The 27,809-nt window shown below is 40.2% G+C and overlaps 1 pseudogene; it reads left to right on the top strand.

The window, feature by feature from the left end:
* Window positions 1–256: 256 nt before the first annotated feature.
* Window positions 257–21,443, top strand: LOC130848780 (solute carrier family 22 member 10-like; annotated as a pseudogene).
* Window positions 21,444–27,809: the final 6,366 nt, after the last annotated feature.

Consider the following 27,809-nt stretch of genomic DNA (forward strand, 5'->3'; position numbering starts at 1 on the left):
TGTTCATCAGATAGAAGCATCTTTGGTAAATAATTTTCTCTATGACTTTACTAAAAATTAACACGTCCTGATTCCAAAAAGACTGGGGAAACTGCTTCTACTGCTCTGTAGCAGTAATGAGGTGATGAGACCCACTAATAAGAACCTTTTGTGATTAATAGATTTAGTGTCTATTCATGAAAGAAAACTTTTTTTCTCTCCTTGAACTCATCTCCATAACAACATTGTGCCTCCACTTGAGGATCACCTGTTCACAATGGCCTTTGAGGAGCTCCTGGATAAAGTTGGTGGCCTTGGGAAATTCCAGATCCTTCACATGGTTTTAGGTCTTTCCTCTATCATAATAACATCATGTCAACTACTGTTGGAGAACTTCATTGCAGCCATTCCTGGTCATCATTGTTGGGTCTCCATCCTTGATAATGACACTGTCTCTGATAATGGCACTGGGATCCTCAGCCCTGATGTTCTCCTGAGAATCTCCACCCCATTGGATTCAAACTTGAAGCCAGAGAAATGTCATCGCTTTCTCCTCCCACAGTGGCAGCTCCTTCACCTGAACAGGACCATCCCCAACATGACTGACCTGGACACGGAGCCCTGTGTGGATGGCTGGATGTATGACCGAAGCTCTTTCTCTTCCACCATTGTGACTGAGGTAAAGGCCCCATTTACCTCCTGTGAATGCATGGTCTGGGTGTTTAGAATAACACAAAATAGACACTGTTCAAATCTTCAGTTTCTCTTTAGACAGGGTATACAAATTCTCTTTCATTTTTCCAACAAATAGTGACTGTTTATCTTTTGAATTGCCAAGAACTTACATTGCAACTGAGTACAGTGAAATCAACCATCTAGACGTAAATGATACAATCGTAAAGCTTTAAATTTAGTGTGAAGAATGATGATTAGATGAGTAAGTGCATGATATCATGTTTGAAAAATTATTCTTGGTCATGTGTTCTTGACCTTGCTCTCAACTGAAAATATTTGTATTAATTTAAGAATATCCCATGCCTTGCTACTTGTCAGAGAAATAGATAAGACTGTATTTCACTCTAGGTGTAAAATCCAGGCATAAATATTAAACAAACAAACAGACCAAAAAAAAAAAAGATTTAGAGTTATGCAGTGTTAAGTGAGTATGAAGGTTGGCCCTGGTATAACCTAGAAGATTTAGTTGAGGATTTGCAGAGAAAGCCGTGCTTAATCTTAACTTGAAAGATTCAGATGAGTAAATGTAGTAAAAGGAAGACAGATAGTGTGCACACTGAGGGCTATTGGAGTGAATATTGAGGGATATAAGATGCTGTGAAGCTCCCTCTGTCCTGGTTTCTTTCTCTTCCAGTGGGACCTAGTATGTGATTATCAGTCACAGAAATGTTTGGTTCAATTTCTATTCATGGCTGAAATGCTGGGGTGGGGGGGCCTCATATATGGCCATCTCTCAGACAGGTGAGTCTCCAGATCACTGCTGCCCTACTTCTGTGGTGTTTCACAGTTTATGGTTAATTCTTTCATAAAGAAATCTTTATTGAGTTTTCCCAATATACAATTTATACTGTTGTGGGTTGCCTTGGTTCCCAGGGACTTATAGACATGTAGAATTAGACTCGTGATGAATGCCATTTAGTTGCCACAGAGCTCTCTGGACTGGACTCAGAAATCACATCTCCACAAGATCTCAAATTTTAAGAAGATTGAAATCATTCCAAGTATCTTTTCAGGCCACAGTGGAGTGAAACAAAAATTGATACTTATAGAAAGTGAGAAAATTAACAAATTTGTAGACACTAACAAAGTCTTGAAAAACCATTGGGTCAAAGAGGAAATCAAAAGAGAATTTTAAAACTGCAGGAGGAAAACAAAAACAAAAACACAACATACCATCATTTAGGAGAGAAAGCAAAGGTAGCACTATCCCAGGAATGCAAGCATGGTTCAAAATATGCAAATCATTAAACATCACACACCATGTTAACAGAATGAAAGATAAAAACTACATGATCATGTCAACGGATGCTGAAAAAATGGACAATATTCAACATCCATGCATGATAAAACTTCTCAACAAAATAAATATAGAAGAAACTTGCCTCAAGACAATAAAAGCCATATATGAAAAGTCCACAGCTAAAATTCAATGGTGAAAAGCTGAAAGCTTTCCCTCTAACATACAGTATAAGATAAGGATGCCCACTCTTGTCACTTCTATTCAACACAGTTCTGGCAGTCCTAGGTAGAACAATTAGGCAAGAAAAAGGAATAATGAATGTACATGCAAATTGGAAAGGAAGGAGTAAAATTACCTCTGTTTGCTGATGACATGATGATATACGCAGAAAACTCTGAAGACAACAAAAAAGAAAGAGCTAGAACTAATAAATGAATTCAGTAATGTTTTAGGATCTAAATCAACATACAAAAATCAGTTGCCAGGGACTTCCTACGTGGCGCAGTGGGTAAGAATCCGCCTGCCAATGCAGGGGACATGGGTTCCATCCCTGCCCCAGGAAGATACCACATGCCACGGAGCAACTAAGCCTGTTCGCCACCACTACTGAGCCCATGTGCCGCAACTACTGAAGCCCATGTGCCTAGAGCCCATGCTCTGCAACGAGAGGCCATCGCAATGAGAAGCCTGCGCACCACAATGGAGAGTAGCTCCCGCTTGCTGCAACTAGAGAAAGCCCATGTGCAGCAACAAAGACCCAACACAGCCAATAAAATAAATGAAGCAAGCAAGCAAGCAAGCAAGCAAGAAAGAAAATAAATTTTAAAAAAAACTTAAAAAAAAACCAGTTGCCAGGGCGGAGTCAAGATGGTGGTGTGGGAAGACGTGCAGTTTGTGTCTCCCCACATCTAGGTCAGTTGTCAGAGGCTTGTGGGGGACCTGAGGCCCAAAGAGATCAGAGGAACCCCTGAGCGACCTGGTAGGACATTGGGGAGGTCACAGGGGTGGAGAAGTGGTAGCCGGACAGGACCAGTGCCACTGGGGGGTGGCTGAGTGAGGGGGTAGGCTCCTGCCTGGAGAGACATTCAAGGTCTAGGGGAATTGGGGCAGTACATCTGGGTTTCTCCTGCCTGGTTGGCCTGGAGGCCTGCTGGGCTCCCCAGCGGGGTCCTCCACCCTGCAAGGCCCCTTCCAGCTGCCTGGGTCCTAGGGGTGTAGGAGGGAGGGAGGAGGGGTGAAGAGGTGGAGAGGTGGATTGGTGGGGAGGGTCTTTGATATCGCAGGACCCAGGTGGTGAGAGGGCATTTCCCCTGCCCACTGGCCCATGAAGCCTGCTGGGCCCCCAGGCCTGGTCTCCAACTCTCCAGGGCCCCTTCTGAGATGCATTGGTCCTGGGAGTGTAGGAGGGAGGCCAGGGAAGAGGAGGAGAGGCAGACTAGTAGTGGCACATTCTGGAATCAGAGGACCAGGGGAGGTGTGGAGGGCCTTCCCCTGCCCACTTGGGCCCGGGGGACCTGCTGGGCTCCTGAGACTGGCCCCTTGTTCTCTGGAGCTCTCTCCAGCTGCGTGGGTCCTATAGGCATGGGAAGGAGGAGAGGGGAAGAGGAAGAGAGGCTGACAGTGGTACCAGAGGATCAGGGGAGATGCCATGGAAAATCTCCCTAACGTCTTGGCACTGGGAAGCCAGTTGGGCTCCCAGGCCTGGTCTTCAGTGCTCCAAGGGCCCCTCTAGGCTGCTTTGGTCCTAGTGGGTGTAGGAGGAAAGCAGGGAGAAGAGGAGAGGCAGGTAGGGGAAGGGGCCCTCTGGGATTGGAGGATCAAAGGTGAGGAAGGCATTTCCCCTGCCCACTAGCCCTGGGAAGACTGCTGGGCTCACAGACCTGGTCCTTCACACTCCAGGGCCCTCTCCAGGCTCTTGGGACCTAGGCAAATGGCAGGGGTAGGGGGAAGAAGAGAGGTGGACAGGGTCCCTCTGAGATTGGGAAATCTGGGGAAGTGCTGCAGGTGTTTCCCTAGCCCACTTAGAACCGGGAAGACTGTTGGGGGTCCAGGTTTGGTCTTCTACTTTCCAGGGCCCCTCTAGCCGTGAGGGTCCCAGGGGAATAGGAAGGAGGGGGCAGGGAAGAAGAGTGGTCAAGGGAGAGGGACCCTCTGAGATCAGAGGACTGGAGGAAGTGTGTATCCTTTCTCCCACCAACTTGGGCCCAGGGAGCCTGCTGGGTATCTGGCCCTGGTTCTTTGCCCTCAGGACCAGAGGCATTCCTGGGCCCCTCTGCCTGTTGGGCCTAAGCTGCGTTCCCCATAGCCCCCAGGGCCTTTTCTATGAGTAAGACCCCACCCACTGCCTAAACTCCATTCCTGACTAAGCCTTACCTCTACAGCCAAGGACTTTTCTGGCTTTTCTTTTTCATTTTTCTTTCCTACTTTTTTTTTTTTTCTCGCACCTCTTCACTTTGGCTATTGTAGTTCTTCTACCTTCCAGTTGTTGCTTTATCTATTTTTTTAAGAACTTTTATTGAGATACAGCTAACAAACAGTAAACAGCATATATTCAGAGTGTACAATTTGGTATCCCAATCTTCCAATTCATTTCCCCCTAACCCTCCCCACTTTCTCCACCTGGTGTCCATATGTTTGTTCTCTACAACTGTGTCTCTATTTCTGCCTTGCAAACTGGTTGATTTGTACCAATTTTCTATAGTCCACATATATGTGTTAATATATGATATTTGGGAGAGAAAAGATGGCGGCGAAGTAGAGAGATGTGGAGTGCATCCCTCTCCACAGATGCATTGGGAATGCACGGAAGGATGCAGTAATTCCCACAGAGAACCAGCTGAACACCAGCAGACGGCCTTGGACACCAGAAAGGGCTGCGGGGAGCCCGACATAGCCGGTAGGGAGGCATCTACGACGGCTCAAAGAGGGTGAAGCAGCGGAGCTGTGGCAGACGGGAGGGAGTGAGAAACATAAGGAGGGTACGCAGGGCAGCTCAGCGTTCCCGGACCGAGACATCGATCCGTGGCTGAACGGAGGGTCCAGGAGCAGGAGCGTGGGAACCAGAGAGCTGGTTCAGGGTGAGAAACATTGTTGCCGGTAGGGTGACAGACAGAGAGGACAGGAGGGAGGAGGGCGGCAGAGAGGAGTGCCCGTCCCTGAGAGGTGCCCGGCCATGATGGCGGCTGGAGGCTGCAGGCTCACGGGCGGGGGGGAGGAGCCGCGGCCATAGCCTCTCCCTCTCTTTCGGCATCTCTGCAACAGGCAGTGGAGAGACACCCTGTGGGCCACCTAAGGCCCTCAGGGATAACGAGCACCCTCAGGCACTCTGGTGGCGCTAGATTAAAACCGCTTGCAACGCCAGCAGCAGGGAGGCTGCCGAGAGAAAAAAAAAAAAAAAAGCATCAAAAAGAAAAAACCCCAAGAGAGGCCCAACTCTAAGACTTTTTGTTTACGCCTGAGCCACCAGCACCCTCTGCAGCAGGCACCTCCAAGCCTGACTGAAGCAACAGTGCGCCACTGCTCGCTCACTCCCAGGAGAAGGAGCCACTATTGTACCCTCTCCCTCCCCACATACCCACGCTTACAGACAAACAATAAAGGAACCACTGCTGGTCACAGAATAACGCAAAAAAAAAAAAAAAAACCCAAGGCAAGGAGAAGGACACTTACAGCTGAGACTCTAAGGAAACAGAAATAGTAGTATCAATACCTATTGAACTGGTCCATTCTGGGATCAGTTCTGGATTTTTTTTTTTTCCTTCTCTCTCTCTCTCTTTTTTTTTTTTTTTTTTTTTTGATTTATTAAATACGATCTGAGCCCTAAGGGATCTACAAGTTTTATAGCATAATTTTTTAATGATATTTTTTATTCTTTTTTTTTTTGCCTTTTTATATACTTCTATATCTAGCTAAGTTTTTGGTAGTACGGACAAAATATCTCTCATACTTTCCTTTCATCCCTATCTTTAATACATTTCTATTCCTTTCTTTTTATTTACATATTTCCAACCACATTATGCTCTTCTGTTCCCCTTTCTTCCAGCCTTTTTAAGTTTATTTTATCTTAACATACTTATAAGTAACACTATCCATCTGCTCAGACTCCTTGCTCTATTCTCCAGATGACGCACTGCCTTGGTATTTAATATTAGGCTTTTGTCTTTATCTTAGTTCTTAGTACAGTTGTCTAATTACATTCTGAGAATCTCCATTCTCTCTAGTGGTACTCCAGCTCTTTTCTATATTTGATCCTAGCTTACAAAATCTCCCTGGATTGATGTTTGTATGTGTAGGGTGTTATTTGTTGTTTGTTTGCTTTTGCTTTAGTCTCTGATTTGTTCTGTTTCAGTTGTCAATTTCTGCTGGGTTTCTCTTTGAATATCTGATAGCACACTGGGGTTCTGTCAAGTCTTTCCAGAGCCTTATGTCCTAACGGATTCAGTAATTGTGTGTCTTATACATGTATGTGTTTCCTAGACTTAATATTCATTAATCCAATACTTGGACATTAGTCTGAGGCTTGGACAGTCTTCTATAAACACCTCTATCGCCAGGACAAGTAACCCCAAAAGTTTGGACAACCATGAGGAAACAAAGAAACACCATGCAGGCAAAGGAGCAGGAAAAAAACCCACAAGACCAAATAAATGAGGAGGAAATAGGAAAAATGCCTGAAAAAGAATTTAGAGTAATGATAGTAAAAATGATACAAAATCTCGATAACAAATTAGAGAAAGTACAAGAAACAGTTCATAAGAACTCAGAAAAACAAACAGCAATGGATAACAAAATAACTGAAATTAAAAATACTCTAGATGCTATAACCAGCAGAATGACTGAGGCAGAAGAATGAATAAGTGAGTTGGAAGAGAGAATGGGGGAAATAACTGCCACAGAGTAGGAAAAAAAAAAAAGAATAAAAAGATTAGAAGACAGTCTCCGAGACCTCAGTGATAACCTTAAACGTACCAACATTCGAATTATAGGCATCCGAGAAGAAGAAGAAAACAGGAAAGGGTCTGAGAAAATATTGGAGGAGGTTATAGTGGAAAACTTCCCCAACATGGGAAAGGAAATAATTAACCAAGTCCAAGAAGCACAGAGAGTCCCATACAGAATAAACCCAAGGAAAAATACACCAAGACACATATTAATCAAACTAAGGACAATTAAACACAAAGAAAAAATATGAAAAGCAGCAAGAGAAAAGCAACAAACAACATATAAGGGAAAACCCATCAGGATAACAGCTGACCTTTCTACAGAAACTCTGCTGGCCAGAAGGGAATGGTAGGATATACTGAAAGTCCTGAAAGAGAGAAACCTACAGCCAAGAATCCTCTACCCAGCAAGAATCTCATTCAGATTTCAGGGAGAAATCAAAAGCTTTCCAGACAAGCAAAAGTTAAGAGAATTCAGCACCACCAAACCAGCCTTACAACAAGTGCTAAAAGAACTTCTCTAAGTAGGAAACACAAGAAAAGGAAAACACCTACAAATACAAACCCAAAACAATCAAGAAAATGGGAATTGGAACACACATGTCAATAACCACTTTAAATGTAAATGGATTAAATGCTCCAACCAAAAGACACAGACTGGCTGAATGGATACAAAAACAAGACCCTTCTATATGCTGCCTACAAGAAACCCACTTCAGACCAAGGGATACATATAGACTGAAAGGAAAGGGATGGGAAAAGAGATTCCATGCAAATGGAAGTCAGAAGAAAGCTGGAGTAGCAATACTCATATCAGACAAATTAGACTTGAAAGTAAAGACTATTAAAAGAGACAAGGAAGGACACTACATAATGATCAAGGGATCCATCCAAGAAGAACATATCACAATGGTAAATATCTATGCCCCCAATATAGGAGCACCTCAATACATAAGGCAAATGCTAACAGCTATAAAAGGGGACATCGACAGTAACACAATTATAGTGGGAGACTTGAACACCCCACTTACATCAATGGACAGATCATCCAAACAGAAAATAAATAAAGACACACAAGCTTTAAATGACACATTAGACCATCTCGACTTCATTGATATTTATAGGACATTCCATCCAAAAACGACAGACTACACTTTCTTCTCAAGTGCACATGGAACATTTTCCAGGATAGATCACATCTTGGGTCACAAATCAAACCTCAGCAAATTCAAGAAAATTGAAATCATATCAAGCATCTTCTCAGATCACAACACCATGAGACTAGATATCAATTACAGGAAAAAAGCTGCAAAAATACAAACACATGGAGGCTAAACAATTCACTATTAAACAACCAAGGAATCACTACAGAAATCAAAGAGGAAATCAGAAAATATCTAGAAACAAATGACAACGAAAACACAACAACCCAAAACCTATGGGATGCACCAAAAGCAGTTCTAAGAGGGAAGTTTATAGCAATACAGTCCTACCTTAAGAAAAAAGAAAATGATCGAATAAACAACCTAACTTTACACCTAAAACAACTAGAGAAAGAAGAACAAAGAAACCCCAAAGTGAGCAGAAGGAAAGAAATCATAAAGATCAGAGCAGAAATAAATGAAAAAGAAAGGAAAGAAACCATAAGAGAAATAAATAAAACTAAAAGCTGGTTCTTTGAGAAGATTAACAAAATTGATAAACCATTAGCCAGACTCATCAAGAAAAAAAGGGAGAAGATGCAAATCAACAGAATTAGAAATGAAAAAGGAGAAGTCACAACGGACACCTCAGAAATACAAAAGATCATGAGAGACTACTACAAGCAACTATATGCCAATCAATTGGATAACCTGGAAGAAATGGATACATTCTTAGAAAAATACAATCTTCCAAGACTGAACCAGGAAGAAATAGAAACCACGAACAGACCAATCACAAGTACAGAAATTGAGGCAGTGATTAAAAATCTCCCAACACACAAAAGCCCAGGACCAGATGGGTTCAAGGGTGAATTCTATCAAACATTTCGAGAAGAGTTAACACCTATCCTTCTCAAACCCTTCCAAAATACTGCAGAAGGCGGAGCACTCCCAAACTCATTCTAGGAGGCTACCATCACCCTGATAGCAAAACCAGGCAAAGATGTCACAAAAAAAGAAAACTACAGACCAATATCACTGATGAATATAGATGCAAAAATCCTCAACAAAATACTAGCTAACAGACTGCAACAGCACATTAAAAAAATCACCCACCATGATCAAGTGGGGTTTATCCCTGGGTTGCAAGGATTCTTCAATATACACAAATCAATCAATGTGATACATCATATCAACAAATTGAAGGATAAAAACCATATGATCATTTCAATAGATGCAGGAAAAGCTTTTGACAAAATTCAACATCCATTTATGATAAAAGCTCTCCAGAAAATGGGCATAGAAGGAAATTACCTCAACATAATCAAAGCCATATATGAAAAACCAAAAGCCAACATTGTTCTCAATGGGGAAAAACTGGAAGAATTCCCTCTAAGAACAGGAACAAGACAAGGGTGTCCACTCTCACCACCATTATTCAACATAGTTTTGGAAGTTTTAGCCACAGCAATCAGAGAAGAAAAAGAAATCAAAGGAATCCAAATTGGAAAAGAAGAAGTAAAATTGTCACTCTTTGCAGATGACATGATATTATATATAGAAAACCCGAAAGACTCTACCAGAAAACTGCTAGCACTCATTGATGAGTTTAGTAAAGTAGCAGGATACAAAATTAATGCACAGAAATCTCTTGCATTCCTATACACTAACAACGGAAGAGCAGAAAGAGAAATTAAGGAAACTCTCCCATTCACCATTGCAACCAAAAGAATAAAATACCTAGGAATAAACCTGCCTAAGGAGGCAAAAGATCTGTATGCAGAAAACTTTAAGACATTGATGAAAGAAATCAAAGATGACACAAACAGATGGAGGAACATAGAATGGTCCTGGATTGGAAGAATCAACATCGTGAAAATGTCTGTACTACCCAAAGCAATTTACAGATCAATGTAATCCCGATCAAATTACCAATGGCATTTTTCACAGAACTAGAGCAAGAAATCTTACGATTTGTATGGAAACACAAAAGACCCCGAATAGCCAAAGCAATCTTGAGAAGGAAAAATGGAGTTGGTGGAATCAGGCTTCCTGACTTCAAACTATACTACAAGGCCATAGTGATCAAGACAGTATGGTACTGGCACAAAAATAGAAAGGACGATCAATGGAATAGAATAGAGAACTCAGAAGTAAGCCCAAACACATATGGGCACCTTATCTTTGACAAAGGAGGCACGAGTATACAATGGAAAAAAGACAGCCTCTTCAATAAGTGGTGCTGGGAAAATTGGACAGCAACATGTAAAAGAATGAAATTAGAACACTTCCTAACACCATACACAAAAATAAACTCCAAATGGATTAAAGACCTAAATGTAAGGCCAGACACTATAAAACTCCTAGAGGAAAACATAGGCAGAACACTCTATGACATACATCAAAGCAAGATCCTTTTGGACCCACCTCCTAGAATCAGGGAAATAAAATCAAGAATAAATGAATGGGACCTCATGAAACTTAAAAGCTTTTGCACAGCAAAAGAAACCATAAACAAGACTAAAAGGCAACCCTCAGAATGGGAAAAAATAATTGCCTATGAAACAACGGACAAAGGATTAACCTCCAAAATATACAAGCAGCTCATGCAGCTTCATACCAAAGAAGCAAATAACCCAATCCACAAATGGGCAGAAGACCTAAATAGACATTTCTCCAAAGAAGACATACAGATGGCCAACAAACACATGAAAAGATGCTCAACATCACTCATCATCAGAGAAATGCAAGTCAAAGCCACAATGAGGTATCACCTCACACCAATCAGAATGGCCATCATCACAAAGTCTGAAAACCACAAATGTTGGAGAGGGTGTGGAGAAAAGGGAACTCTCCTGCACTGTTGGTGGGACTGTAAGTTGGTACAGCCACTATGGAAAACAATTTGGAGGTTCCTTAAAAAACTACAAATAGAACTACCATATGATCCAGTCATCCCACTCCTGGGCATATACCCAAAGAAAACCATAATCCCAAAAGAAACGTGTACCATAATGTTTATTGCAGCACTATTTACAATAGCCAGGACATGGAAGCAACCTAAATGCCCATCAACAAATGAATGGATACAGAAGATGTGGCATATATATACAATGGAATATTACTCAGCTATAAAAAGGGATGAGATGGAGCTATATGTAATGAGGTGGATAGAACTACAATCTGTCATACAGAGTGAAGTAAGTCAGAAAGAGAAGGACAAATATTGTATGCTAACTCACATATATGGAATCTTAAAATGGTTCTGATGAACTCAGTGACCACAACAAGGATGCAGATACAGAGAATGGACTGGAGAACTCGAGATATGGGAGGGGGCGGTGGGTGAAGGGGAAACTGAGACGAAGCAAGAGAGTAGCACAGACATATATATACTACCAACTGTAAAATAGTCAGTGGGAAGTTGTTGTATAACAAAGGGAGTCCAACTCGAGGGTGGAAGATGCCTTAGAGGACTGGGGCATGGAGGGTGGGGGGGACTCGAGGGGGGGGAAGTCAAGGAAGGGAGGGAATACGGGGATATGTGTATAAAAACAGATGATTGAACCTGGTGTACCCCCAAAAAAATAAAAAAAATATATACGATATTTGTTTTTCTCTTTCTGACTTATTTCACTCTGTATGACAGTCTCTAGGTCCATCCATATCTCTACAAATGTCCCAGTTTGTCTACTAACTTTGGGTATTGTTTGCTCTTCTTTCTCTAGTTTCTTTAGATGTAAGGTTAGATTGTTTATTTGGGATTTTTCTTGTTTCTTGAGGTAGGATTGTATTGCCATAAACTTCCCTCTTAGAGCTGCCTTTGCTGCATCCCATAGGTTTTGAATCATGGTGTTTTGACTGCCATTTGTCTCTAGGTATTTTTTGATTTCCTCTTCGATTTCTTCAGTGATTACTTGGTTATTTAGTAGCATAATGTTAAGCCTCCATGTGTTTGTGTTTTTTACAGTTTTTTCCAGTAACTGATTTCTAATCTCATAGCGTTGTGGCTGCAAAAGATGCTTGATATGATTTCAATTTTCTTGAATTTACCAAGGCTTGATTTATGACCCAAAATGTGATCTATCCAGGAGAATGTTCCTTGTACACTTGAGAAGAACATGTAATCTGCTGTTTTTGAATGTAATATCCTATAGATATCTTTTAAATCAAGCTGATTTATTGTGTCATTTAAAGCTAGTGTTTCCTTATTAATCTTCTGTGTGGATGATCACTCCATTGGTGTAAGTAGGGTGTTAAACTCCGGCCCTATGATTGTGTTACTATTGATTTCCTCTTTCATAGTTGTTAGCATTTGCCTTATGTATTGAGGTGCTCTTATATTGGGTGCATATATATTTATAACTGTTATCTCCTCTTCTTGGATGGATCCCTTGATCTTTATGTAATGTCCTTTCTTGTCTCTTGTAACACTTTTTATTTTAAAGTCTATTTTATCTGATATGAGTATTGCTACTTCAGCTTTCCTTTGATTTCCATTTACACGGAATAACTTTTTCCATACCCTCACTTTCGGTCTGTATGTGTTCCTAGGTCTGAGGTGGGTCTCTTGTAGACAGCATAAAGATGGGTCTTGTTTTTTTATCCATTCAGCCAGTCTGTATCTTTTGGTTGATGCATTTAGTCCATTTGCATTCAAGGTAATTATCGATAGGCATGTTCATATTACCATTTTCTTAATTGTTTCATTTTTGTTTTTGTAGGTCCTTTTCTTCTCTTATGTTTCCCACTTAGTGAAGTTCCTTTAGCATTTGGTGTAGGGCTGGTTTGGTGGTGCTGAATTCTCTTAGCTGCTGCTTGTTTGTAAAGCTTTTCATTTCCCCATCGAATCTGAATAGATCCTTGCTGGGTAGAGTATTCTTGGTTGTAGGTTCTTCCCTTTCATCACTTGAAATATATCGTGCCACTCCCTTCTGGCTTGCAGAGTTTCTGCTGAGAAATCAGCTGTTAACCTTATGGGAGTTCCCTTGTATGTTATTTGTCATTTTTCCCTTGTTGCTTTTAATACCTTTTCTCTATCTTTAATTTTTGTCAGTTTGACTACTATACGTCTTGGCATGTTTCTCCTTGGGTTCATCCTGCCTGGACTCTCTGCACTTCCTGGACTTGGGTAGCTATTTCCTTTTCCATGTTAGGGAAGTTTGCAACTATAATCGCTTCCAATATTTCTTCGGGTCCTTTCTCTCTCTCGTCTCCTTCTGGGACCCCTATAATGTGAATGTTGGTGCATTTAACATTGTTCCAGAGGTCTCTTAGTCTGTCTTCAGTTCTTTTCATTCTTTTTTCTTTATTCTTTTCTGCATCAGTGATTATCACCATTCTGTCTTCCAGGTCACTTAATCACCCTTCTGCCTCAGTTAATCTGCTATTGGTTCCTTCTAGTGTATTTTTCATTTCAGTTATTGTGTTGCATATCAATGTTTGTTTGCTCCTTAATTCTTTTAGATCTTTGGTAAACTTTTTGATTTTTGCCTCCAGTCGTTTTTCAAAGTCCTGAATCATCTTCACCATCATTATTCTGAATTCTTTTTCTGTAAGGGTGCCTATCTCCTCTTCATTTAGTTGTTTTTCTGGGATTTTATCCTGTCCCTTCATCTGGTACAAAGTCCTCTGCTTTTTCATTTTCTCTATCTTTCTGTGGCTGTGGTTTTCAGTTCCACAAGACAAAATACTGCTGATACTTTTGTCTTCCCTCTTGTGGAGGAAGCCATCTAGGAGGTTCCTGGGTGCCTCCTGATGGGAGGGACTGATAGTGGGTAGGACTGGGTGGGCAGTGCTCAGTAAGACTAATCCAATTTGGTGAGTGGAGCTCAGTGACACTTTAATCTCCTTGTCTGCCAATGGGTGGGGCTGTGTTCCCACCTTCTTGGCTGTTTGGCCTGAGGCTAACTAGCACTGGAGCTTACAGGCTCTTTGGTGGGGCTAATGGTGGGCTCTGGGAGAGCTCACACCAATGACCACTTCCCAGAATCCCTGCTGCCAGTGCCCCCATCTCCTTGGTGAGCCACAGCTGCCCCCCTACCTCTGCAGGCAACCCTCGAACACCAGCAGGTAGGTCTGGCTCAGTCTCCTATGGGGTCACTGCTCCTTCTTCCTGGGTCCTGGTGAGCACACTTTTTTGTGTGCCCTCCAAGAGTGGAGTTTCTGTTTCCCCCAGTCCTGTGGAGGTGCTGCAATCAAATCCAGCTGGCTTTCAAAGTCTGATTCTCTGGGGATTCCTTCCCCCATTGCTGGACTCCCAGGTTGGGAAACCTGACGTGGGGCTCAGAACCCTCACTTTAGTGGATGGACTTCTGCAGTATAATTGTTCCCCGGCTTGTGAGTCACCCACCCAGCACTTATGGGATTTGATTTTAATGCGATTGCTCGCCTCCTACAATCTCATTGTGGCTTCTGCTTTGCCTCTGGATGTGGGGTGTCTTTTTTGGTGAGTTCCAGTGTCTTTCTGTTGATGATTGTTCAGCAGTTAGTTGTAATTCAGTAGCTCTTGCAAAAGGGAGTGAGCCCATATCCTCCTACTCCACCATCTTGATCTTCCTCCCAATGATGATCTTTAGAAGAGAATAATACTCGTTGGGTACTCTCAAGCATAAGCCTCATAAGCTTCTTGGAGAATCTGCTGAGTAAACAGGAAATTTGACTCCAAAGCCTGTATTAGTTTGCATGTACTACAGCTTACAAGTGAACTGCATGGAGCTATCTTCCTCATATTTTCCTAGTATTTGTATGAAAGACTATGATTTCTATTCCTAACTCAAGTGATATGGTGGATTGCGGATGGAATGCAAAACAAATTTATTATTAATAATCAAATCACAAATAAGCAAGAGAGATTTGACTGCACTTGTGTCCTCTTCCTTCTTCAGGTGGCTGGTGGAGTCTGCTCGGTGGCTGATTATCAACAATAAACCAGATGAGGGCTTAAAGGAACTTAAAAACATTCCACATAGAAATGGAATAGAGAATACTGAAGCAACCCTGAACATGGAGGTGGGCAAGAACAGGAAGGTGGTTACTGGGTTGGAGGGAAGACATAAACTGACACCTGCCTTCTCCTTATTGAGATAGACAAACTGCTTTTCTAACAAGGGCAACTGGTTGAGAATGCAAGCTCAGTTTCCTCGTCTTTCATGGCCATCTGATAGAAAAGAAGCATCACCTGTTGTAAAACTGCTGCTTTTAGTTTACTTCCTCTTCTGAATCTATAGCCTGTGTACTCTCCTGTATGCCCTGACCCCTCTGTGACCACATTTTCAAAAGAGCATTGTTGTTGTCTAATTTTCTGGAATCTCCTTTAACACCTTAGATCCTTCTTTGTATCACATTCATACCTGCTATTGCTTGTATTGTATACTATTGTTATACTAGAAAGAAAGGGAACACATCATTCTGGTCCTATTGGGTGCCAGTGCTCACCACAAACCCTGGCACTATGTTGGCAAATGACACATGTCTGTTGTTGAAGGTTTTGAGAGCTACCAAACAGGAGGAGATGGAGGCAGCACAAACCAAAACTACTGTGTTTGACTTGTTCCACACATCCAACCTGCATAAAGGGATCTGTCTTCTGCTCTTTGTGAGGTGGGCTTCACATAGTTCATGCCAATGTTCAAAGAGTGGAGATATGAATCTATTTATTTCAAAGGTTACAACAGTGTCATGAGAGGAAGGGGCTTATTTGGAGAAAAAATGATAAGGAAAACACACCAATTAATTGCTACATTTGGAGATAGTCAAAGGGTTAAAAAAAAGACTCATGTAGAACTGACTGTACGATGAAGAGTTAATGATGTCATATCTCACTACCAGTCTCTTCACCAGAAATTGATAATGAGAATTTTCTCTCAGTGTAGAATTTGGTATTTAATTTTCTACATTTTTCTTTCCATTTTAATTGCAGTTAATCTTGCAAACAGTAACTTGAAAATATCATGAATATATACAGATTAATGAATGTCAGTATGCAAACATGTAACCAGCATCCAAAACAAGAAAAATCCTAATTCCTCAGAATTACATTATACAATGATGACCGTCACCACCGCCACCACTGCCACTCTCATTTCCTCCTCACTGCCCATTCCTGTGCAAAAAACTTAAAATAGTTGTGATCCATCACCCTCAGAGGAGTGTTGCCTGATCTTGACCTTCACATGATGTAAATGATAGAATGGTTCTGTGACAGTCTCCTTTCCTTATGCTCATGCATGAAGATTCACCCACTCTATTGCATATAACAGTAGTTTGTTCTCCTCCCTGGTGTTTTAGTTTCAATTCGACGAATACACCTCAATTTATGTATGTGCTTCTATGTTAGTGGACATCCTATGGAGTATGGCTTCATAATTTCTCCCTCTTCATCATCATCTCTCTCTCTATCTCTCTGATTAGCAAACTTGATGTGTTTCTCTGCTTCCTGTTCATTTATCTCTTGTCCCATTCTTGTATATTATCTCTTGGGGAGATATGAACACTTACTTTGGTAGAGTCAGGAGGATAAATTTTAAATATAATTCTGAATTGTTGAAGACTTACTAAAAAATAACATACAGGAAAATATAGACGCACTGCCAAACCTAAGAATGTAACCATTGAATTCTATATTTTAACTCTTCCTGCGCATATACTAGTGGACTGCTGCTTCACTGCATTGCACTGTGCATTTTCACCTTTTGCATGTCCACTATGACATAGACTTATGTTTCTGAATCCTAGACAACTAGAGTGGAAAGAAAAGGAGAGGAATTTTGTGCTTGCAATTGCTATGATCTGTGATGGTTTCTTCTGCCATAATATCTAAATCTAGCTCTCGCTGGGTGCAGTAGACACATAAAGGGGACTCCTTTCCCGTAGATGCTTTCTGGGTAAATTGTACATCCCCAGCGGGAACCCTTGATTTCATTTCCTATGGTACAGTTGTGCATTTTTTTTTGATGAATTTTTTACACTTTCTCTTAGCTGTAAGAAATCAGATATGAAATATAAATTTCCCAGAATTGTGTTAGACCCCAGGACACGCTGCTCCCAGGTCAAAGAGACATAGGTAGTCTCTTTGCAACTTTAATCACTAGTTAGAAGAGGGAAATTCTACACAGTATTTGGGTTGTAGAGCAGAGCAAGGACTCAGAGGATACTGACAACCCTCAAAAATAAAGCCTTCCCCTAATTTAAATGTTTTAAGCCTTTTCTGTTCAAATTCTCTATACCATACAGTATGGTGATTGAGTCAGATTAGGTTTTCCTCTCATTGCCAACTATGCGTTTAGGGACTCAGACAAAAGAATGACAGAAAGAATATCGTTTTTGTGTACAGCCATGTAATTTTTAAGGTATCTTTATCACCTTAAGATGAAGTATTATACAAATCAGACTAGGTCTTTATTCTGTAACATTGACCATTGGCTGCCTGGGTGATATAATCAACTGCAGCCCCTAAGCTTTAACTCTTATGGTTTGTGTCTTTCCTCTTTTGTACACTATAGATTTGGAAGCACAATACCCTTTTACGGCATCATCATCAATCTACAGCACTTTGGGAGCAATATTTTCCTGTTGCAGGTAATCTTTGGAGCTCTCATGGCCTCAGCCCAGTGTCCTGCACTTTTAGCACTGAATCACATGGGCCGTTGACCAAGCCAGATGCTTATCATGTTCCTGGTGGGACTTTCCATTTTGGCCAACACGTTTGTACCCCAAGGTGAGAGAAGACTGCATTTTGGGAAAAGGAAGTGTCTTTTTCCATCCTTCAGGGATTTTATTGGCCCCACTTTTCTGAAGCCAGGAGCAAAGAAAGGTCCCAATTAAGAGCTAAGTATTCCCCCAAACCAATCTGATGGTTTATGAGAAATTCTGCTACTAAGTTGTTGGGAAAAGAGCCAAAGGTCTGTAAGGGGCAGCTCAGATATATATTTATCTTCTTCACACCCTAGAAGTATCCAGAAACTGGTACCATTTAATCCTCACCCTTCCTCTAGGACAGTCCTTGTTCACTTGCCTTTTGTCCATTCACACTTCTAATAACAAGCATAGAGGGGTGAGGCCTTGCAATTATACCCCAAGTGAGGACACAGTATGGTCACTCCCTCTTTTTAGGCTCTTCATTACCAGCTTTGATGCTAGTCTACTTTGCCATCTTTATGTATCCACATGTGTGTGTGGTGATACATTACCATGACTCAGCTTTTGCTTACAGGAATCTTCCAGAAAACAAACAAACAAAATCCTGCTTTTTGTAGTGGTAGGGTGTATAGCAGGATGAAGAATTTAAGCATTTTAAAATTCATGTCCATTATTTGTTAGATTGCTTTATATGTTAATAGAATGATAATATGTAATGAGTAGGAGAAACTTAGTGGGCACTATGCTTCAACATCTCCCAGTACCAGAATACACTTCACAGCATTAGAGATTGGTAGACTCTGCTCCTCAAAATACCATTAATGATGCAGGCTTACTACAGTACTATAGAGTTCTTTCTAAAATATAAGGCTATAATTAGACTTCTTTGTATATTGTGCAGAAAACTGATTCTCTAAAAATTTTCAGTTGTTCCTAAATTCTGACCTTTTTTTCCAAATGGAACTCTCTGTCGTTGTGTCATTATGTCTAACTTTGATGTAGATCTGGCTTCTCTCCAGCCTGTCCATTAACAGAGTAGTCCTGTCCTTCTATTACTCTCTCATACCACATACACCCCATGGCAATGCTGTATCTACACCAGGTCAACTGACTCATTAGTGTTTACCTGGCACTTTCCTGATTTTACCAATGAAATTCCTACATTGCTAAAATATTATAATTCCCAGGAAAATCCGGATGACTGGTCACTTTACATCCTGCATTTTAATTGCAAAGTCATCAAGGCTAGAGCTGAGTCTTAGACTCAGTAATTGTCCACATGACAGTCCGGCCTTCTATAATAAGGATATAGCAGGTACTGCACAGAGTAAGTGAAAGCAAATTTCTGCCACACTCACCTTTTCTTCTTCTTTGGTAAATCTCAGCTATGCAGAGATTTGCTGTAATTAATCCAGATAATTTTATGTACTTTTTACCACCTATGTTGAAAATTTTACATTTCTTAGTTTATCAAGCACTCCATGTACACTTTTCTGCAACTGTACAATTTGCTACAATATGTTTAAAAAAATACAGATATGCCTTAGATTTTTTCTTGTCCTGACTAAATTTGGTGGATGCTGATTCCTTCAGCCCAGATTTCTTAACCTCACTGGTCTTCCCCTCTCCAGAAATGCAGACTCTGCGTGTGACTTTGGCAAGTGTGGGAATCAGCTTTGTTGCCGCCTCTATCACCAGTGTTAATGTCCACACTATTGAACTCATCCCCAGTCTCCTCAGGTATAAGAGTTTATGGGTACTCTGCCAGGGCCCAGAGTAGGACTTTCTTTGCTAACTGATGCTTACTGCAGGAATTAGCACAATAAGATCTATTAACTATAATAAACCATTTGTAATTGTAATAGTAGTAACATATTAATACAACTTATAGCCAAAGTGTATTGAAAAAGCTGATTTGGCACCATGTACTGTGCTGAGAAGTACTTCAATGCATCCTCTCATCAAATTTTTGGACCACTTGTCAGGGTAGGTGTAGTGTGTACCACTCTGTTTAAAGAGATGAAAATGGATCTTAATACACTTTGACCCAGACAAAGACAGCTAAAGAAATCACGGAGCAAATCACACAAACAAGTCTTTGTCATCAATTCCATTTGTTTGGCAAATATGTTTTATTACCTTCCATAATGAAGTCAAAATAATATGTCACAATTTCATGTGTGGGTTTTTACCAAATTATCAATATTATGTGTTGCTTTTTACCCCTCAGGAAAAAAGGTTTGGGATTAGATACAATGGCCAGTAGGTGTGGGGCAGCACTGGCTCCCCTACTGATGACCCTAGTGGTGTACCTACCCACTCTGCCCTGGATCATCTATGGAGTCCTTCCCATCATTGTTAGTCTTGTTGTCATTTTCCAGCCTGAAACCAGAAATCTGCCTCTGCCTGACAAAATGCAGGATGTGGAAAATAAGTGAGTAAACCTTCTAGCCATTCTCTGGGAGGGACTGTGTGCTTTGAATCTGTGGGTAAGAAAGACAAAACATCGAGTGGGTCCCTCAGATCACTGGGAAGGCTGAGACTTGCCTGGAATACTTCCACCTTGGGCCATTGCCTTCATGAGTGGCAAGGTCATTTCTCCCCACTGTGAGCTCCAGTCTAGACTGCAGAGATCCCCTCTGCCCTGTTCTCACTGCTAGTTTTGGTGCTGAAGAAATGGTAATTAGCTCTGTTGTGAGGGCACAACTTACCTGCCCCCATGACTGTATTTCATGATTGTCAGATCCATAAGACCTTGGGATATGAAGGGGAAACAAATGAAATGGTCAGTGAAGGCATAATGTTAGGAAGTTCTCATAAAGTTAAAGATTATCTTTGAAAGATAATAAAGAAATAAATCTTATGTATATGCCTGTAAGAGTCATACAATTTTGCTATCACAAGTAAAGGAAAGATTGAGAAGAGGGAAAATAAGAAAATGGTAAAAGCTTTTTAAAATAAGAAAAATGATATATCATTTTCCCAGGGTGTTCATAATAAAGTTTCACAAACTGAGAAACTTAAACAACAGAAATTTATTGTGTCACAGTTCTGGAGGCTCAAGTTATTTGCAGGGCTGTGCTCCCTCTGAAGGCCTTAGGGAAGGGTCTGTTCCAGGTCTCTCCTGGCTTCTGGTGGTTCCTTGGCTTGTGGCAGCATAACTCCAATCTTCACATGGCATCTCGCTGGAATGCCTCTGTGTCCACAGAGCCCCTTTTTATAAGGACACCATCATATTGGATAAGGGGCCCATCTTACTCCAGTTTGACCTCATCATAGTTAATTATCTCAGCAACAACCCTGTTTCCAAATATGATAATCTCACATTCTGATATACTGAGAGTTAAGACTACAGCATTTGTATTTGGGGAGGACATAATTCAACCCATGATGGGTAGTTCCCGTAAGATTTTCAATCCACCTCTTGGCTTTCCAAAAATGTCATAGGCCAGAGATCTAAAGAGACCATGTGAGAGTAGCAACCTTTAAACTGCTTTCTTGGGTCTGCACAGGCAGCAGAGCCTTTTGCAGCATGAGTGTCAATCCCCCATGGGTTTTATTGGATCATAAAAGCTGATGATTATAGGATCAGTTTATATTTGTGCATGTAGGGAACCCAAGCTTATTTTTATTTTTTCTGTATTTTAATGTGTATGTTAATTATCTGAATGGTTGTTTGATTGGCTGTTTCTGTTTTGTTTTCCCAGCAAAAATTTCTCAAGAAAAATAAATGAAAAAGATTCCTATATAAAAGTGACAAAACTGTAAGTGGATTTCATGAACTGACTGGTGAGGTAAAGAATAATAAGAAGGAAGAAAACTGGAGTTTTCCTTTATAGCTGCAAGCTAGCAAGAAAAACATACAGGGAAAATAAATCTCATTTACGGTTATGCCACTGTTTGCAATTAAATATAGAGCACAAGGAACATGTACTTCCATGCACAATCCAATTTAGGAGAAGAATTGGAAAAGCTTCATATTTATCAATTCTCAATGGACAAATGATTCAGAAACAAAGGGGCACCATGGAATTAGGATGTAGATGGAGTAGTAGGAATAGATGGTGGAGGAGTAGATGGTGAACTCTAAATAAATTTATAAAAATTAGAACAACATAGCATATGTAACCAGAAAACAAAAGAAATCCAGGAAGAGTTATCTATTACCTATCTATCTATATTTAATACATGATACATTTGTCATGATAAAACACTAGCAAATAGAAAGATTATGTCCTCTTTGGAAATTCATTCATTGAAAGGATAAAAGTGGTGACCTTTAAATGGTGGAATCATAAGTGAGTATTACTTTTTCTTTGCAATTTTTCTCTTCATATTTTCAACAGTTAGCATATATAATGTAAAATATTGTAAACATTTCAAAATTGAAGTGCAAGTAACAAGATAAACAATTCTCAAAATGTGTATACATTCAAAGAACCACTATAAAATAAAAATTGTATTCCCAGTATCTTGGCTAATTAATTATGAAAAGCTTTTCAAATATGAGTAATTTAAGACAAACCCAGTGTGAAACAGAAGCTTGTGTTTTCAAATGACATATGTAAAGCTACTAATAAATCTCATTGTGGGTGACGGCACACAGCAATGGGCCTTCATAAATGTGAAAACATGCTATAATAAAAAAATCAAATGTTATAAAGCTGCTAAAATAGTTAACATTATATTAAGAATTTTATTCAATTTTTAGTTCAGCAAACACTTGTTAAGCATGTTTAGCTTACAGAGGACTTGGCTTGTTCCTATGGATACAGAGATTTAATGAGACCAAAAACATAAAATCAGAATTATCAGTTAGTCCATAAATGCGGTTTGAGTATCACATTGTGATTCTCTGCAAGTCTATGTGATTTTAACATGGGGGCTCAAATCTCTATAAGTTGGCAGGATTTCAGAATTATTTTGGATGCGTATACCTCAAAATTTCTCCCTGTGGATATACTATGTTCTTGGCTTGGAAAAATCAATATTATGAAAATGACTATACAACCCAAAGCAATCTACAGATTTAATGCAATCCTTATCAAATTACCAATGGTATTTTTTACATAGAACAAAAGAAATCTTAAAATTTGTATGGAGACAAAAAAGACCCTGAATAGCCAAAGCAATCTTAAGGGAAAAAAAAAATGGAGATGGAGGAATCAGGTTTCCTGACTTCACACTATACCACAAAGCTACAGTAATTAAGGCAGTATGGTCCTGGCATAAAAACAGAAATATAGATCAACACAACAGGATAGAAAGCCCAGAGATAAACCTATGCAACTACGGTCACCGAATCTATAACAAAGGAGGCAAGAATATACAATGGAGAAAAGACCATCTCTTCAATAAGTGGTGCTGGGAAATCTGGACAGCTACATGTAGAAGAATGAAACTAGAACACTTCCTAACACCATACACAGAAATAAACTCAAAATGGATTAAGATATAAATGTAAGACCAGACACTACAAAACTCAGAGGAAAACATACAAAGAACACTCTGACATAAATCACAGCAAGATTTTTTTGACCCACCTTCTAGAGTAATGGAAATAAAAACAAAAATAAAATGGGCAGAAGACCTAAATAGACATTTCTCCAAAGACAACATAAAGATGGCTAACAAACACATGAAAAGATGCTCAACATCACTAATTATTAGAGAAATGCAAATCAAAACTACAAAAAGGTATCACCTCCCACCAGTCAGAATGGCCATCATCAAAACATCTACAAACAAGAAATGCTGGAGAGAGTGTGGAGAAAAGAGAACCCTCTTGCAGTGTTGGTGGGAATGTAAACTGATACAGCCACTATGGAGAGCAGTGTGGAGGTTCTTTAAAAACCTAAGAATAGAATTACCATATGACCCAGACCCATCAATCCCACTCCTAGGCATATATCCTGAGAAAACCATAACTCAAAAAGACACATGCACCCCAATATTCACATTCAGCACTATTTACAATAGTCAGGTCATGAAAGTAACCTGAATGCCCATTGACAGATGAATGGATAAAGAAGATATGGTACACATATACAATGGAATATTAGCCACAAAAAAGGAATGAAATTGGGTCATTTGTAGAGATGTGGTTGGACCTAGAGACGCTTACTTCATACAGAGTGAAGTACGCCAGAAGGAGAAAAACAAATATTGTATATTAACACATACATGTGGAATCTAGAAAAATGGTATAGATGAACCTGTTTGCATGGCAGAAATAGAGACACAGACGTAGAGAATAAACATACGGACACCAAGGGGGGATGGTGGGGGAGGGATGAATTCAGAGATAGGGATTGACATATATACACTAATATGTATAAAATAGGTAACTCAGGACTTCCCTGGTGGCCCAGTGGTTAAGAATCTGCCTTCCAATGCAGAGGACCCAGGTATGATCCCTGTCAGAGAACTAAGAATCCACGTGCCATAGGGCAACTAAGCCAGTGCACCACAATGAAGAGACCACACACCACAACAAAGACTAAATAAATAAATAAATAAATAAATAAATAAATAAATAAACCTTAAAATAGATAACTAATGAGAACCTATTGTTTAGCACAGGGAACTCCAGTTTGCTGTACAGTAGAAACTAACACAACACTGTAAATCAAATACACCCCAATTAAAAAAACACATATGTGACTCTGTCTTTGACTTCTAAGAAATGGAACAGGCCTCAGAAATTTTCTGGAAGGATTTCTCCCAGATTATAATGCACAGCTTGGCTCAACTACAATCCTTTATTTCTCCCTTTTGATTGACTATTGATTAATTTTCATCTGCAGCTATAATCAAGAAGACAAGAGATAATAATTATTGGTGAGTATGTGGAGGAAAGGAAACACTTGTACACCATTGACACCATTGTAAATTGGTGCAGCCACTATGGAAAACAGTATGGAGGTTTAAAAAAAATTTTATTTAAAAATACCATATAATCCAGCAATCGTACTTCTTGTCATATATCCAAAGGGAATGAAAACAGGATAGTGAAATATTACCTGCACTCCTATGCTTATTGAATCGCTATTTACAATAGCCAAAATATGGAAGCAACCCAAGTGTCCATCCATAGATGAAAGGACAAAGATGTGGTATACATGTAAACAATGGAATATAATTCAGCCATGAGAAAAATGGAAGTGCTACTATTTGTGACAGCATGGATGAACCTTGAGAGCACTTTTATAAGTGAGATTAAGTCAGACAGAGATTGATGGATTCTGTATGTAACTTAGATGTCAAATCTAAAAAGGAAACTAGTGGAAACAGAGAGTAGAATGGTGGTTTTCAGGGGGTTGGGGAAATGTGGAAATGTTCAAGGTGCAAACTTGCAACTAGTAGATAAATAAAGTCTGGAGATGTAAGCACAGCTGGTGATTATAGTCAATAATACTACTTTGTAAATTTCAATCTTGGTTAGTCTAGAACTTAGTTGTTCTCAACACAAAAAAGAAATAATAATTTTGTGACATGAATAAATTTTTAGCTAACACTATGTTGGTATCATATTGCAACATGCAAATGTATCAAATCAAGTTAACCTTATACAATTTATATGTCAATTATATCTCAATAAGAAAAAACAAACAAAAACTGAAAACAATCCTGGAAAACAAAATCAAAACCCCACAAAACAAACCTGCAGTCTGAGAAATTACTTCACATTGAAGGAGACTGAAGAGAGATAACTAAATTCAATGGGGAAGAAAAGATGACAGTGAAGTAAAAGGATGTGGAGTCATCTATCTCCACAGATGCATCAGGAACACATCAAAAGATGCAATAATTCCCACAGAAAACTGGCTGAACACTAGAAGAAGACCTTGTACACCAGAAAGGACTGCAAAAATCCTGACATACCTGGGTAAGCCAGAGGGGAAGAAAAAAAAAAAAAAGATACAGGAGGAGAAGAAAGGAAAGGGACGAGTCCTACAACCTGGGCTGGGGGGAGCTGAAACAGAGGAGAGATTGCTAAATCCAGGAAAACCCCCCTTATCTGACAGGGAAATCCCCTCTCCAGTGGGGAATTTGATTGGATCAGAAGGGAGGCATTTGGGACAGTCCAAAGTGGGTGAAGTGGCCAATCTGTGGCAGATGGGAAAGAGTGAGAAACACATAGAAGGTCTGTACCACAGCCCTGTATATCTCAGACTGAGACATGGGTTCACAGCAGTACAGGGGGTCTGGGAGCTGGAATGTGGGAACTGGAGAACTGGTTCAGGGTGAGAAACATTGTTGGCTGTGGGGAGATGCACTGAGGGGACAGGAGGGAAGATATCCTCAGCAGGGAATGCCTAGAGTGGAAAGCTGGGCTGCCATAGTTGGGGGTGCTACTGCTGAGTCACAAGCAGTGGGGAGGAGCCACTGTTGTAGCCTCTCTTTCACCACCTGCAATGAACAAAGGGAGGTCCCCTCCGGGCCTGGCAGTCACAGTTGACAAGTGATAGAAAAAGCCTCCCTGGGGCCAGGGGGCTGGCCTGTTGTCCCTGCTGCCAAGAGCCAGAAGAAGTCTGCAGAGCAGGCCATCTCTGTAGACATTCCACTTATACCAGAGCCCATCAGCTTCCCTCTGCAATTGGCACTGCCACTGCCAGGGCTCCTGTGATCCAAGCAGGGTGTTATTGCTGACTCACATTCAGGGAAAGGAGCCACTATTGTACCCTCTCTCTCCTCACACACCAGCACCAACAGATGAACAATAAAGGAAGCTCTGCTGGTCGCAGAGTAATACAAAACCCCCTGAGGGCTGACACTCAGGCACCTTGCAATGGGCACCAGTAAAGAACCACACTAAGGCCAGAATTCCTATACCCATGACTGCCAGCATCCCTGCACATTTGGTGTCATCTCTGGGGCTCCAGCAATCCAAGCAGGGTGCTACTGTTGAGTCACATGCTTGGAGAGGAGCCACTATCAAGGCTTCTCTCTCTGTACACACCTGCATCTGCAGATGAACAATAAAGGAAACCATCCCTGAGGCAGACCCAAAGAGATCCAAGGCAGCCTCAGGACGAGACCACATGCAGAAACAGGGACAAAACCAAAGCTGAACACCAGGGACAAGGGGAATAAAGAAGAGGTTCTATAATTTTTCCATCAGATATACAAGCTGCAGACTAAATCCCCATGATCAGCTAAGTAGACTCCATGTCCTTGAAATATCTGAGTAGACAATGAATGTTCCAACAAATGAAAAATGTCTAGCTCTGGCAGCTGTGAACTTTGAGAACAAGCACATATAGGAATTGGGCAAGATCATAGCCTAAGTGGACTCATAGGACCCACAGTAGGTCCAGAGTCTATCCCAGAGGCAGAGGAGGGCCTCTGGGAGTAGCCTGAGGCTCAAGGCATGTACAAGAATGCTTAAGCTGAGACCACAAGGAAAGAGAATTATTGTTATTAATCCTATTGTTCTGATCCATTCTGTTGTCAGTTCTGGGTTTTTTTTAAAAAAAATATGATCTTAGTCTTAAGGGAGCTTCATGTTTTATAACAAATTTTTATTGTATTTTTTATTTTAATCTTTATTTTTAATTATTTTAATAAATTTCTATTTCTAGCTAGCTTTTCTGTAGTGCTGAGTTTATCTCCCCTATCTTTTCTTCTTTATCTTCAATATATTTCTATTTTATTTTTTCTCTTTCTTTTTATATTTCCAGTTGCTCTTCTGCTGGAAGAACAGTTATATTTCTATGCTTTTCTGCTGCTCTGAGTTTTATCCCATTTTATTTTATTTTATTTTATTTTATTTTATCTTATTATCCTTTTAATCAGTATTATTGGTCTGCTCTGTTTCCTTGCTTTATTCTTCAGATGATACACTGTGTTGGTTTTTGTTATTAGGTTTTGTCTTTTTATTAGTTCTAATTATAATTTTTTCATTTCTTTTTGGGAATCTTCAGTCTATCTGGTTCTTCTCTTGATGTTTGTTATATTTGCCCTTTATTTCTATTTGCTCCCTGTTATATTTCATCCTTGTTTTTACAATTCCTGGTTTGTTTGTTTTTTCCACACTTGTCAGTTTGTTTCATTTCTTTGCATCAGTGTTTAATTGGCTCTCTGCTTAGGTTATGGGTTTCTTTTTTATTCGTTTTGTTTTTTTATCTTATT

The sequence above is a fragment of the Hippopotamus amphibius genome, chromosome 3 (assembly GCF_030028045.1).
Source record: "Hippopotamus amphibius kiboko isolate mHipAmp2 chromosome 3, mHipAmp2.hap2, whole genome shotgun sequence".
NCBI classification, from domain to species: Eukaryota; Metazoa; Chordata; class Mammalia; order Artiodactyla; family Hippopotamidae; genus Hippopotamus; species Hippopotamus amphibius.